Source organism: Podarcis liolepis, assembly GCF_965112155.1.
Source record: "Podarcis liolepis genome assembly, chromosome: 14".
In the NCBI taxonomy this organism is placed as follows: Eukaryota; Metazoa; Chordata; class Lepidosauria; order Squamata; family Lacertidae; genus Podarcis; species Podarcis liolepis.
Window position 1 is genome coordinate 37,553,641 of NC_139569.1, and position 15,987 is coordinate 37,569,627.

The following is a 15,987-nucleotide window of genomic DNA, read 5'->3' on the forward strand; positions in this document are numbered from 1 at the left end:
GTTGTTGTTGTTAAAAATTATGTACCTTCCTTTGAATAAGGGTCACAAGGCGGTTTAAATATAAAAACACAAAAATACATAACACAGTAACAAACAAACAACAGTAAGGAGACACAGACGGAGATAGTTTAAAAGGTCATGGATTGTTCAGTTGGCCAAAGGCCTGTAGCTTTTTGGAGCCTAGGCATTATAACCTCTGCAGTAAGTCAATCCTGTTTTGAATGAGGGCTTCTGGGAATGACATTTCTTTCCCCCTTTCTTGGTCCATTGCACCGTTCAAAACACACACACACCAGTAACTCAATCGCTCGCAGGGGAATATTTCCATATGGGAAAATGTGAAAAACATCAGGAGACCAAGAGTAGAATCCAGCACTGTTAAGGGGTGGTTTGGCTGACCTTACCACTTGGATGAGCTGAAGAACTCCTCTTCCCTCTGACAGCTCCTGCTGATATGAATCAGAACTGGAGTTATCTTGCCCTTTCGTTGCCTGAGTTGGAACATGCCACAAACACAAACTGGCGGCGGCTTTCTTTTCTCTGCCCCCCTCCTCCCCAAAGAATGCAAATGCCCTCATCCCAATCACACCACAGCCATAGGCTCTCTTAGCCAGTTTTAACTTATGGCTGTACATATTTCTGGTGGGTAGTTCTGTATTCTCTTTTGCATCTTCTTGACAGTTTTAAAGATAGCTTGATTATTTTGTGTGTGTGTTTTTGCATGCATGCACGTAGATGGTGCACAGTACGTTCTTCTGGCATTTCAGAAGCCACTTAAACCAAACGAACCTAATTCACATCACATGGCTGCAGCTATGGAAAGTGCGGTGGGGCAGGGGGAGGTCAGAATCCTTCTTTTGTGTTTCCAGCTGGCACTTAAGAAGATGGTTGGGTTATTGTAAATCACAAAACCATTTCAATTTCGCTTTTGGATTACTGTAAATAACAAAACAACAACAACAACAACACAGCATTTAAACTGTGATTTTAAACGAAACAGTAGAAACACAGGAAGCAGCCTTTGTACCAAGTAAGCCTTTTTGTCTATCCAGCTAGTATTCTTTACTCTGGCTGGCAGCAGCCGTCCAGGATCATAGGCCAGGGGTCCTTCCCATGGCCTACTACCTGATCATTTCAACTGAGGTGCCGGGGATTGATCCCAGGTCCTTCTGTATTCAAAGCAGGTGTTCTGTCGCCCAGGTAACTCAATGTTACATACTGCAGCTGGCAGCAGATCTTCTGTATTTCAAGACTGGGGTCTCTCCCAGCCCTTCCTGGAGATGTCGGGAGTTGAACCTGTAGCCTTGTGCATGTCAAGCAGGTGTTCTAACCACTGAGCTATGGCCTTCCCCAGAAGCTGCTTTAGAAGTCAGACCAGTGATCCACCTAGTTCAGTATTTCATGCACTGACTGGCAGCAGCTTCATGGGGTTTCAGACACAGCCTTTCCCATATTTTCTTCCCTGGTCCTTTTAGCAAGGTGGAATATGGGATATTCTGCGTGCTGCGTGCTGTGGTCTTTCACCAGTATTTAGCCAATAATCATAAACCACACCTGAAACTTTATATTGATCCCATTTACTAATCATTTGCTGGTTGCCATTGGCAAGACAGTTTGCTTATATGTAACTTTAGATACTATGTTCGGTCTCAATGGAGTCAAGCAACGCTGGAGGGCTTTGAGTGACCGCTGTGGGTAGACGTTTGTGCATCAGGGGTTGCCAGTGTGGCACCCATGGATGCATATGTGCCTTCTCTGGCACCCAGGGAGTCCCCTCTACCTCTGAAATTGGACTTGAAATAACCATTCGGTTGTACCATCTCCCATCTTCAGCCACAAATCCTCAGACCCTCCAGGGTTTCCTGAACTTGGGTTTGCTACTGTTTTTGGACTACACTTCCCATCATCCCTGACCACTGGCTCTGCTAGCTAGAGATGATGGGAGTTGTAGTTCAAAAACAGCTGGAGAGCCAGGCTTGGGAAACCCTGACCTAAACGAAGCTTGCAGACCACTGGTGTTGTGTGGACTATAGTTTGGGAACCCTTGGTTCTCGTCAAAAGGGACAAGCAGAAATTGGAATATAAGCCCGTTGCTTGCTAAATCCACAGAAGCAGTCTAGAACAGGGGTCAGCAACCTTTTTCAGCCATGGGCCGGTCCACCGTCCTTCAGCCCAACTATATATATTTTTTGGGGGGGATGAACGAATTCCTATTCCCCCACAAATAACCCAGAGATGCAATTTAAATAAAAGCGCACATTCTACTCATGTAAAAACACCAGGCAGGCCCACAAATAACTCAGAGATGCATTTTAAATAAAACGACACATTCTACTCATGTAAAAACATGCTGATTCCCAGACCGTCCGCAGGCCGGATTTAGAAGGCGATTGGGCCTCATCCGGTCCATAGTTGTCAACTTTCCCCTTTTTTAAAGGGAAATTCCCTTATTCTGAATAGGATTCCTCGCAAGAAAAGGGAAAAGTTGACAGCTATGCTCTGGCTCCTGAGCCTTAGGTTACCTACCCCTGTCTAGAAGCTTAGCTAGAAATCAATCAATCGCAAGTGCTGACCGTCTTGTTAACGGCCTCATCCCACTTCCTTCATTCCGGCTACTGGTGATTTGAAGTTGGGCCAGATTAAGGGTGTCGCTCTGCCTGCTTATCATAAGGATACTCCCACCCCTGATTGCAGGAGGGTAGATTTGGAAGCAAGTGCTGACATTTACTTAAAACGTTATTGGGCAACTATGCCACTCCTGCAGCAGCCAAGAAAAATATTGACTTCTGATGTTCCATGCCAATGTGAGTCTTCTCTGTCCACCTTCTGCCTCTGAACCATTTCGCTACTGGCATGGGCCGGAAATGTATGGCTGGAAAAGTGAAATGAAGGCATGGCTAATAAAAGCTGCCATTCAGGGAGCATACAGCCTTTTGGGTGGGAGAGAACTTCCAAAGCCCCCTTCTCTCTAAGAACTTCACTGGGAAATATTTTTTGCACTTTCCATCTTTAGGGGAAGCCATTGGGGCCTTTATGAAACCAGTTGCTGATTACACTGTGCATATGCTCCTCTCAGATCTATTTGCATGCCTAGCAACCGGGCAGGTTTCAAGCTAAGGCAAGGACAAAGGCTTTCCATGCCTAACAGGCCTGGAAAAAATGGTTTCTATTCCTGAATCTTGGCCATTTCGCCCTGGTGAGTGGAGAATCTTGGCTAGGTCCAAAAGGTCCAAAAATAAGACTTTGAATGCCTCCTTGGTCTGGGTGTTACTTAAAACAGGGCTGAACTTTGCATCTTTACAACCATGCTTTGCCTTGTTTATGTCTGTGGCTCCTTACTTTAATGTAGATCAGAGGAGGGGAGCCTTTTTCAACCAAGGGCCACATTCACTTCTGGGCAACATTCTGGGGGCCGCATGCCAGTAGAGGGCAGGGCCAGAGGCAAAGCGGGTGGAGCGAAGATTGCAAATTTTACCTTTGCAGATCCTCCATACAGGCAGTGGGTGGCACTGTGGGCTAAACCACTCAGTCTGTTGGGCTTGCTGAGCGGAAGATCGGCGGTTCGAATCCCCGCAACGGAGTGAGCTCCTGTTGTTCTGTCCCAGCTCCTGCCAACCTAGCAGTTCAAAACCACACCAGTGCGAGTAGATAAATAGTTACCGCTGTGGTGGGAAGGTAAATGGCGTTTAGCCATGTGACCCAGAAAGCTGTCTGTGGACAAACACCAACTTCCTCGACCTGAAAAGTGAGACGAGTGCCGCAACCCCATAGTCACCTTTGACTGGACTTAACCGTCCAGGGGTCCTTTACCTTTTCGCCTTACAGGCGGCAAAAGGCATTATCAGAATTCAGTGACACATTCCTGCCAGACAAAAATACTTGAGGACATGAAGCTTGGCTACTGAGGTGTGTGGCTTGGGGAGAGGTGGTGTAGCTGTGATGAGGAGGTCTGCCCTGGGAGTTTTCCAAGGGCCTGATGGAGTGGGTTGCAGGGCTGCATTTGGCACTGGGCTCAAGGTTCCCCACCCCTGCCGTAAATTGCCCAGAAGAAGCTGGCTTTTTTGATGGTGTAGCTTTTAGCAACGTTGCCTGCACACCATACATTTAAGGCACGTGAGTCCCCCCACCAAAAGAACCCTGGGAGCCGTAGTTTACCACCACAGTGGTGACGTGTTAATTCCCTAGCCCGCCCCCCCCCCAGCACACAAAATAAAATTAAGCGCAGAGGAAATTGAATTTGTTCACATTCTTCTGCCTTGTATAAAATTACAGCTGTTAAGATCAGGTATGGAGAGCAGCAAACAGCTGGCTTTGACTTGCTTCGCGGGAAACTTTAGAACAACCTGTTCTGAACGCTGAAAGCAGGCCCCAACATGGCCCCCACCTCGCTGCTTCTCCTTGGATTCACACCAGAAAACCAAGGAATTCAGAGCAAGCTCCTCATATCTGAATAGCTGTTGCTACTGTTCTTTGGAAGCTAAATATGTACAGCGTTTATCTGTGAGGTGTTTAGCGCAAGTAATTAATTTGAAACCTTCTCCTTTTTGCATACCTTGCAAACTGGCCTGCAGTTTTCCAAAGCCTATCTCGGGCTTTTGAGAGCTTTGTCAGAGGCTCAGCTGGCTGCAAGGGGGGAACTGCCAATGGCTACTTGCCATGATGGCTCTGTTCCGCCTCCACTGTTGGAGGCATTATGCCTCTGAATCCCAGCTACTAGGAACCACAAGCAGGGAGAGCAGTTGCTCTCAGGTCCTTCTTGTGGGTTTCCCATTGGGTCATCTGGTTGGCCACTGTAAGACCAGGATGGCAGACTAGATAGGCCTTTGGGCTGATCCGTAGTAGTAGTAATAGTAATATCCAAGACAACACGATGGCCAAGTACAGTGGTACCTCAGGTTACATACGCTTCAGGTTACATACGCTTCAGGTTACAGACTCTGCTAACCCAGAAATAGTACCTCGGGTTAAGAACTTTGCTTCAGGATAAGAACAGAAATTGTGCTCCGGCAGTGCGGCAGCAGCAGGAGGCCCCATTAGCTAAAGTGGTGCTTCAGGTTAAGAACAGTTTCAAGTTAAGAACAGACCTCCAGAACGAATAAAGTACTTAACCCGAGGTACCACTGTACAACAATGTGATGTCAATATAAACTCTTTGTGTAATCTATACAGAATATTGAACAGTATGAAATATATGAAATATGCACTCTCTGCAAAACCAAATAAACAGAAATCTTACAAATCTTATAAATCTCAGAGCTCTTTTTGTGTTCTTAAGAAGGAAGCAGCAGACTTCCCTTCCATTTAACTTCCTTATCTTCGCATCAGAGCCAGAGAGCTTTTTAAGATATGTGGTCCTCCCCACCTGCAGTCCAAAACTATACTGTTAATTCTGCATCAGGATCTCAGCTCTGTACCCTGCATGGTGCTCCAATGGGCACTGAGCAGCCATTTTAATTTCCCAGAATGCCGAGAAGCACCCCAATGTACCATTGTGGGACATTAAAATAGATGCCTTTAGTGTTACCATTTAAGTTTCCCACAATGCCCCAGAACAACAAACCCGCCAAGTGTCCCTATTTTCCAGGGACAGTCCCGGATTTTCAGTAGCTGTCTCTGTTTCTGATTTGATCCCAGAATGTCCCGCTTTTCCCAACATTTTCTTTGGTGAAATGTTGGAGCGTCTGGAATAGGACATCCCTGTTTTCATCGGAGAAATGTTGGAGGGGATGTCTCTATTTTCATCAAAGAAATGTTGGAGGGGACATCTCTATTTTCATTGGAGAATTGTTGGAGGATATGGAATAGGATGCCCTTGTTTTTCTCAGAGAAATGTTGGAGGGTATGGAACAATGCTACATCAGTGTGAGGCACTGTAAAAAGCTGAAATGGTAACTCCAAGACACCTGGGACTCATCAGCTGGCTGCTGTCTTCTTCCAGGACTTCTAGTAAGGGGGATGCTTAGCTAAGGGCCCCCACAAACCTAGAGTTTGCCCTGTAGACCAGATCCTGGCCTTTCATGACCGAAGTACCGTATTTTTCACCCTATAGGACGCACCGGCCCATAGGACGCACCTAGTTTTTTTTGGGGGGGGGGGAATCAAGGGAAAATTTTTTATTTCCCCCCCAGATTTGCGCAGCCATCCCCAAGCTAGAAGAGGGAGACGGAGCGTTCCGTCTCCCTCTTCTGCCTTCAGGGACAGCTTTCCCCGCTGTCCCCCGAGTTTGTGGGGCTGGCGGGGGGAGAAGCAAGCTTGCTTCTCCCTCCCGCCAGCCTCCAGATCAGGTCGGGGAATAGCGGGGTGGCAGCGCTCCGCCATCCCCCTATCCCCCGAGCTTGTGGGGCTGGCGGGGGGGAGAAGCAAGCTTGCTTCTCCCCCCCGCCAGCCTCCAGATCAGGTCGGGGAATAGCGGGGTGGCAGCGCTCCGCCATCTCCCTTTCCCCCGAGCTTGTGGTGCTGGCGGGGGTTAGAAGCAAGCTTGCTTCTCCCCCCCACCAGCCTCCAGATCAGGTCGGGGAATAGCGGGGTGGCGGCGCTCTGCCATCCCCCTATCCCCCGAGCTTGTGGGGCTGCAGGCTGCTGCCCACAAGCCTTGCGAGCCCGCGGGACATCCCTCCGGGCTTGCAAGACTTGCAGATAGCTTCCTGAAGCCTGGAGAGCGAGAGGGGTCGGTGCGCACCGACCCCTCTCGCTCTCCAGGCTTCAGCGAAAGCCTGCATTCGCCCCATAGGACGCACACACATTTCCCCTTCATTTTTGGAGGGGAAAAAGTGCGTCTTATAGGGCGAAAAATACAGTACTTGTATGTGCCCAGATCTGGCGTTGACCTCTCAGAGACCAACCTTTCCTCTACCCTCCTCTCTCTATCTATTTTTTATGTGTTTCGCCTGCCAAACATTCCTCATGGTCCTATGCTATTTATTTATACAGTACCAAACAGATGTCTCCAAGCTAAATGAAACCAGACTTCTTTGTCTCAGAATCATCTAGATACACACTCAGCTTTCCAGCAGTACGGGAGGCAGCTAATAAGAGTTTCAGGGAAAGAAGAAGAAAACATTCCCCAACTCACCCCCAGCTAAATACACTTAGCAGCAGGTTTGGGGGGAATAGGTAGAGGGTTGGTTTATCTCTCCCCCTACCTCTTCCCAAAGCTGAATGCGCCTGAGATCAGAGTCACAAGGACGCTTGTTCTAGTGAGCAAACAGATGACCTAATTTCACAGTCTTTTCACCTCCTTTTGTCTGGAGGTCATTACGCTAGGGAGCGGCTCTTTGATTCCCTCCATCCATTTTGAGAAAAAGGCTGGCACGCTCCTTGAAGTCTTCCTCGTGGGTGGAAGGGGTTGCAGAGCGTCGGCTCTTTTCCAGAACTACCTCATGATAATTACTTCAAGTCTCCATGGCCACCTCTCTGGAGAAAAGCCCTCAAACCCTTCAAAGTTCATATAAGGAATTTGGGGGTCATGTTTGGGGCAGGTGTGGCCTAGTCAGTCAGTCATTACACCTTGGCACAGGGGCGCAGGTGGGGGACTGGCTGAGGACAGACGGAGAGTGGTGGGACAGTGTCCCTTTCACCCTAATGGACCAGCCTCCAGTGGGGAGACCTGGGTTCAAATCTTCACTTACCTATTATTTTTTTACAGATAGGTAGCCGTGTTGGTCTGCCATAGTCAACATAAAAAAATTCCTTCCAGTAGCACCTAAGTTAGTTCTTGGTATGAGCTTTCGTGTGCATGGTATCTGAAGAAGTGTGCATGCACACGAAAGCTCATACCAAGAACTAACTTAGTTGGTCTTTAAGGTGCTACTGGAAGGAATTTTTTTATTTTGACTATTATTTTTTTGTAACGCTTATTTTTACCAGTTTTCAAATTATTATTAGAGACAAGTCAACCTTAACAAAAATTTAATAATGCATGCAGCTAAAGGCAAGGCATACAAAACCTAAACATATTAAATGATAATACCCAGTCTAAAATCATCACAGCCATATTTCTCTAGATGGCAGCGCGGGGAGAGATACAGTATCTGTAAATCTGAAACTAAACTATATGAAATATAATCCCACCATATTGAATAGAAATGATCAGGATTTTCCTGTCCCTTAGAGACCCATAACTCATTTTTTTCTGCAATAACTGAATTCCAGAGATTTTTATACCATAAGGATATAGTCAGATTTTATAACTATTTCCACTGTTATGCTATAGAGATCTTGGCAGCTGCTAGCATCCAGTTCCTTATGGCAAAATGTCTTCATAGTATCCCCACTTACATTTAAAGCCCAGTAAGTAACCTTGACCCTCTCCCTACCCCCCCCCCCCAATATCTTGACCTCCCTCACAGGGTTGTTGTGAGGATAAAATGGAAAGATAACCTATGCTTCCTTCGAAACTCCTCTAGGATAAAAATGTAATAAGTAGCAGGCCCGAAAACCTTTCAAAGTATACCGAGTTTCCATTATTGAGTCGGGCCACCTAACATTGAAAGCAGCAGGATACTATTTTAAATAGTCATGACTTTCCCCCTTGAGCGTTGTTAGGAGACCCCCATATTCACTTCACAGAACTACAATTCCCAGAGTTCCCTGGGAAAAGGGATTGATTGCTGAACCAATTTGGTAATTATAGCTCTGTGAGGGGAAAAATAGGGCTGCTATATTTTGAAGAGCAAAAAAGAGAGCACATTTCCTGACTTTTAACTATGGATCGCTGTGATGACTCTCATTTTAAAAACCCCTACTATATGTAGGCTATAGAATCTGTGATATATCGCTAGTAGCAATGTTCTTAACTTTCAGCAACAGCAAAATAGTAATAATAATACATGTTGCTCCCTCACTTGCCACATGAAAGTACTGTATTTTTCGCTCTATAAGTCGCACCAGACCACAAGACGCACCTAGTTTTTGGAGGAGGAAAACAAGAAAAAAAATATTCTGAATCTCAGAAGCCAGAACAGCAAGAGGGATCGCTACGCAGCGAAAGCAGCAATCCCTCTTGCTGTTCTGGCTTCTGGGATAGCTGCGCAGCCTGCATTCGCTCCATAAGACGCGCACGCATTTCCCCTTACTTTTTAGGAGGGAAAAAGTGAGTCTTATAGAGCAAAAAATACGGTATTTGGGCTCACGTTCACATCTTTGTGAACATAAGTGTGCACAGAACAATTTATTAAACTGCTTAGCATGTACATATGGGTTCTCCTTAAGGGCAGGGGGGGTGTTAACTCTTGCCCTCCCAGGCTCCTCTTGTAGCTGAGCCAGCATCCTTTTGTTTCAGCCACAAGAGAAGAGATTTACACAGTATGTGGCCTGTTTAAGATGCTGCTCTGTTGTGATTCTCTGCTGCAGACTAGCTTAGCCAGGTGCCTTAGATCTGAGTCTAATGCACTAGAAAAAAATTCTTGGGTTACTGTAAACAAAACAAAAAACCTGGACATTTTGCCAATTTTAAAAAAATCTGCCCAGACAGAAATGTTTATCCTGAAAAAGAGGACGTATCCAGGAAAAAGAGGACCATGTGGCAACCAGACCTGAAAAAGAGGTCGTGTCCTGGGAAAAGAGGACACATGGCAACCCTACGAAGGCGTCTCCTAACAATTCTCGGCACCTTTAACAAGCTGCAGCTCCCAGGATTCATTGCAAGAAGTCACGACTGTTTATCATGCTTTAAATGTATGGTGTGAATGTGGCCTTGGCTGCCAAGGAGCTCAAGGTTTTTCTCTAGCTGAATGTAGAGTTTTGTTTTGTTTTTAACCCCATTGCCCTACAAAATAAACTAAGTGAGTGTTAATTCTGCACCCCAGGAGGGAAATGTTTAAAATTGCCTCATGAAAACCCATACTTTTGTTATCCAGCTATTTCGGTAGGTTATTATGACATGGGTAATGCATGTTTTGGTAGATTGTGAAACTGAGCACTGGGACATTAGTAGGAAGAGACGCCTTCGATGAAATGAGCCCTTTGCCCAGACCTTTGATCATCCATTTGCTTTGTCTGCTTGGCTAGCTGGCTGGACATATTAACTTTGTATAAATTGTTGCATTAACCCTGCCCACGAAGTGCAGAAATGAAATGCCCCCATCCCTCCGTATTTGTCGTTCTAAATTTAATTTTAAAAAGTTTTTGTCTCCCCTTCATCCCGCTCAATTAAGGGATCTCATATTTCTGAGAAGGAAATGAATTTTTATGCAGTCCATATGATGTTTTTCCTAATCGGTTTTGTTCATCGCATAACAATTGATGGAAAATATTTGGTTGAGAGAAACTGTAAAGTGTGTGTGTAGGAAGTTTTATAAGTGTTAAAGCAAAGCCAAGACTAGTGTTCCCATCCGGAGAGTTCCCAAGTGCACGTCGCACACAGAAAGACCCTCAACCCACCCAAGTGTCAATAAAATAAAAGCACATATTTCTTTTTCAGTTAATTCTCTCCAAATTGTCACTTTTTGTTTTTGTTTTTCTAGCTATCCAGGTTCTGTTTACCATCGGGGCCGGCTCTACTATTAGAGTGAGGCAGTTGCTTCAGGCAGCAGATAACTGGGAAGTAGCAGTAGCAGCCTCCTTTCCTCCTATGCCCCCTGGCTACTCCCCTCTGTTGGAGATTTGAGTTGTTTGTGCCACAGAACTATCACCTCCCCTTCCCCATACAGTGGTACCTCGGGTTAAGTACTTAATTCGTTCTGGAGGTCCGTACTTAACCTGAAACTGTTCTTAACCTGAAGCACCACTTTAGCTAATGGGGTTTCCTGCTGCCACCGTGCCGCCGGAGTCCGATTTCTGTTCTTATCCTGAAGCAAATTTCTTAACCTGAAGCACAATTTCTGGCTTAGTGAAGTGTGTAACCTGAAGTGTATGTAACCCGAGGTACCACTGTACTAGGAGAACATTATTATGATGTTTCTTGTTTTGAAGTAAGATTCAACTGAGGGGTGCCATCTTGTCCCATTACGTACAGTGGTACCTCAGGTTACATACGCTTCAGGTTACATACGCTTCAGGTTACAGACTCCGCTAACCCAGAAATAGTGCCTCGGGTTAAGAACTTTGCTTCAGGATGAGAACAGAAATTACGCGGCAGTGGCATGGCAGCAGCAGGAGGCCCCATTAGCTAAAGTGGTGCTTCAGGTTAAGAACAGTTTCAGGTTAAGAACGGACCTCCGGAACGAATTAAGTACTTAACCCGAGGTACCACTGTACCGATGTTCTGTGAAATCATAAGGATTAGCAGCTTTCCCCCACTAAAAGCCAGGCTATTTAGGATTTTGTGGGATCTATTGAATTTAGAAATGGACACCTTGCTCCAGAACTTGTGGCACATCTGTGTCATAGACAGAGCGCCCCCTGCCCTGTTTTGCCTCAAGCAGCAAGATGTCTTGAGCTGGCCCTGTTTACCATTACTACTTAACCAGTGTTTCTTTTGAGAGCCTTATAGTCCAGCAACCTGCATCTCCATTTTTGTTTCAGTGACTTTTCCCCCCTCACAGAGCTACAGTTCCCTACGCCCTTAACAAATTAACAGTTCCCATGGTTCTTTTTGGGTGGTTGGGTGGGTATTGTGCTTTAAATGTATGGTGTGTAAACAGCCTAAGTAGCTGGAGACATAGCTGTCAACTTACAGATTTGAAAATAAGGGACCAGCAGCCTCGAAAATAAGGGATCAGCAGCCAAAATAAGGGATCAACAATTACTTTGATAAAATACAAATTTTGTTGCATGCAAATGGCTTTACATACCTATTAGATCCATAAATTACCATATAGCATATATTCAACACAAAAAAACAGCAACAATTTGTTGTTGACAAAGCACAGCTGGACATAGAAAGGGCCCCATTACCTTCAGTAGCTTATTTAAGGGACATCATCAATAAGGGACAGCAGCGGGACATGGCACTGGGATAAGGGACTGTCCCGCCAAATAAGGGACGCTTGACAGCTATGGCTGGAGATGGAGGAAATAATTGAACCAATTTGGGTAGGAAATTTAATGTTCACACACACACACACACCTCCTCACACACACCTCCATGTAAGCAGAAAACTAGCACAGGGTGGAACAGATTGTGCTACCCACTCACAAGACTCTTCAAAAGCAAACACTATTGTCTCTATCCTTTGACTACTCAACTTATATTATCTATATTAGCCCAGCCATCTTTACAACAGCCCTGAAAAGGAGCTCAATGATATTATCTCAATATTTGCAAATGGGAGGGGACACTGCGGTTAGGAGATTGTTCCTTGCCTTTAGCCACCTTCGCGGAAGAGCAAAGGACAAAAGAAGACAGGTCTGCAAAAGAAATTGCATGGACTAATCCGTATTTAGAAATATCTACTGTCATTTAAATAGAAGCACTACATACATACCCCAAATGGTAAGCCCACTTCCACAATGATAACAAATTCTGCCCATTGCACGATATGCAAAATACCACACCCATATGGTGCTGTGAAATGGGGTGTATGGGGCTGGCATTTGGGTTCAACCTTGTTTCCAATATGAAATAATGGGCAGGCATCAGTCTTCCTGGTGTAGCCATATATGTATGCAGAATTATACGTAACATTACAAAAGTGGTAATCCACCTTAAATCCTTGTTAATGTTCAAAAGTTACTTATTTGCAACTATCAGCCAGGAGAAGAAAGACTTTTTTCCCAAGCCATAAATGTAAAAGGTGGACTTTTACCAATAGTAGCACCTGAGTTGTGACTGGATTAATTTTTTGGCATATTTGCTCTGAAAGGTCTATTGAGTCATGAATTGATTAATACCAGACCAATTACTTGATTTCTTATGAGTTGTGCATATGATGGGATAGCACAGCTAATAAATTTTCCAACATGGTGTTGCTTTAATAGTATCTGCTACTTAGATTTAATCTACTTTTTTCCCCTTGCCAGTACTCCATCTATCAAAAACCTCATTTCTCAACAAGGTTTCAATTTTGGACATTTATTTATGTTTCTTTGCATTTATAGTAGGCAAACTGTTTTTGAAAATGTCTGCCTGGTCATTTGCACTGCACACTCTCTGTTCAACGGACTTCATTTGCCTTTAGTGAGCTCATCTCCTAGTCCAATCTGATTGGCTTTGTGGTGTAGTGATGCCATCATGTTCACTATATGATTCCCTCACTGGCTGGGAGCATACATGTGACTATACCAGGAATATGACAGTTCGCTAAGGCCATTGTGATGTGAATAGTGCATCAGCAACAGCAGCAGGAAAATCTCTGACATCAAACACTACTACAGTGGTACCTTGATTCTCGAACTTAATCTGTTAAACTGCGGAAGCCGCATTGGACATTCAGCTTCTGAAAAACATTTGCAAACCGGAACACTCACTTCCGGGTTTGCAGCGTTCGGGAGCCGATTTGTTCGGGAGCCAAGCTGTTTGAGTACCAAGGTGAATTTTTATTATTTCGGTCACAGACCAGTTTCAGCCCACATACAATATCAAGGAAGTCACGATAGGGATACATTTGAATTTGCAATTACAGTGGTACCTCAGGTTACATACGCTTCAGGTTACATACGCTTCAGGTTGCAGACTCCGCTAACCCAGAAATGGTGCTTCAGGTTAAGAACTTTGCTTCAGGATGAGAACAGAAATTGTGCTCCGGCGGCGCGGCGGCTGCAGAAAGCCCCATTAGCTAAAGTGGTGCTTCAGGTGAAGAACAGACCTCTGGAACGAATTAAGTACTTAACCTGAGGTACCACTGTAGGTATAACAGGGACAATAGGTATAGCAAGAGTTAAAAAATATATAAATTAAAACTTAGAAGGTACCACTGTATATCACACTGGCTCACTAAGCTTACCATTATGCCAAAGGACTGGTGCACACTTGGCTCCTCCTCTTCCAGAAGTGCTACCCTCAGCGACCATTCCACCCGGTCACGAAACATTCATGTAACTTTGAAGAATAAATGTCCTTTAGTTCTTGCTCTTTGACTCATGCCAAAGGCTCACACGTTTGCCAAGGCTCTAGCTGTATAAGAGCACCGCTGGATCATAATAATAATAATAATAATAATAATAATAATAATAATAATAATAATTTATTTATACCCCGCCCATCTGGCTGGGCCTCCCCAGCCACTCTGGGCGGCTTCCATAAAAACCAAAAATACAGTAAAATATCACATGTTAAAAACTTCCCTGAACAGGGCTGCCTTAAGATGTCTTCTGAATGTCAGGTAGTTGTTTATCGCTTTGACATCTGCTGGAAGGGCGTTCCACAGGGCGGGCGCCACTACTGAGAAGACCCTCTGTCTGGTTCCCTGTAGCCTCACTTCTTGCAATGAGGGAACCGCCAGAAGGCCCTCGGCGCTGGACCTCAGCGTCCGGGCAGAATGATGGGGGTGGAGATCAACGACCCAACTACTCCAGCACCCTGTTCTCATAAGAGCCAACCAGATGCCTGTCGGAAACCCACAAGTAGAAGCTGCTGTTGTTACCTTTACGTAACCTTTACCATGCCCAATCTGCCAAGGTGTATGTTGTTGCCTGGTATTTAAGGGAGAGCAGTGGGCAGTGGCAGGGCCCTACGACCAGCAAGAGGGGCCACCAGCTTGATAGTGCTACCATTTCCACTTTGCACAGAATACAGTGGTACCTCAGGTTAAGTACTTAATTCGTTCCGGAGGTCCGTTCTTAACCTGAAACTGTTCTTAACCTGAAGCACCACTTTAGCTAATGGGGCTTCCCACTGTCGCCGCGCCGCTGGAGCACAATTTCTGTTCTCATCCTGAAGCAAAGTTCTTAACCTGAGGTAATATTTCTGGGTTAGCGGAGTCTGTAACCTGAAGCGTATGTAACCCGAGGTACCGCTGTATTCAAAATTCAGATGCAACAGAATTCTGTTTGCATGGCCTGATTCTTCCTCCCTCTCTCTCTTACACACACACTACTGCCCATATAGAAGAGATTAAAATACTTTGAATTGAATTTCTTTTCAAAATACTGGCTTGCTTTCTAATCCACTTGACTAATATGCCAAAATATGTTTCTGAGCAATTCATAACTCTTGTGCGACGTGAATCTAAGAAACTCTGGGGAATGGGGCTTTAAATAGCTTAGAATCACTCAAGCATTTGTAGGAAGTTTATGGCCCCAAAACACATTTTGGGTAATCTGATTAGTTAAAGATTTAGAAAACTAGTGGGCAGCTAATGTACCCAACATCGCTATTTGTGCAACCCCGAGGCACCAAAAATAGTATTCTGGAATGCCTTTCTATTCTTTTCATGTTTAGAACATAAAATCCCATTTAAAAGGTTGGAAACACACAAAGCGTAATGAAACACCCACATATTTTTTCAGTTTGCTGGTTCCTTTTCAGTATGACAGAATATGTTGGTGATCCATTTTTGTCTTTTTAAGAAAATGCAGAGTTCTTGTTCTACAGTAAAAGCAAAAAAACAAAACTGCCCTAAAGAAGCCAGTATGATACATGAATGCACCCTGGGAGCAATCTTCATTGATCACAGCGATGCTTATTTCGGACCACGTCAGTTTGGCTTGTAAACTTTGGACGTCAACAAAATACATTAAACCAGCTGAAATGCAACAACTAGCACTTAATTAAAATGCAAATAATTTTTGCAAGAATGTGTTGCTATATAAACTGCTAGCGTGAAGTGGGAATCCCATAAAACAAAAAGTACCCAGCCTCTTCTGGATTATTCCCTGACTTCCTCTGTGCTTATCTTAAACCAAAATAAACTTTGAAAGCCTCTATCACCTTATTCACTTGCTAGAGCAAGGAGGGTCTGTCAGTTCCCCTGATGTTCTAGTAAATAACATCATTACTCTGCAACTAACTATATCTATCATCTATCTATCTATCTATATATCAGAGTTGGGCTCCCTTTCACTACTGCACTGCTTTTAGGTTGGTGTGAAGGAAAATGAGGGGCTCAGAGCTGCTGTCTGCTCCTTGGAAGAAAGACAGCGTACAAATGTAAAAAACAACAACCTGTG

General features: G+C 44.8%; 1 protein-coding gene across 5 annotated transcripts in view; it reads left to right on the top strand.

Moving 5' to 3' along the window:
* The window catches only part of ARNT2 (aryl hydrocarbon receptor nuclear translocator 2), a 146,814-nt gene that overhangs the window by 84,625 nt on the left and 46,202 nt on the right, over positions 1 to 15,987 (top strand). The window lies entirely within an intron of this gene.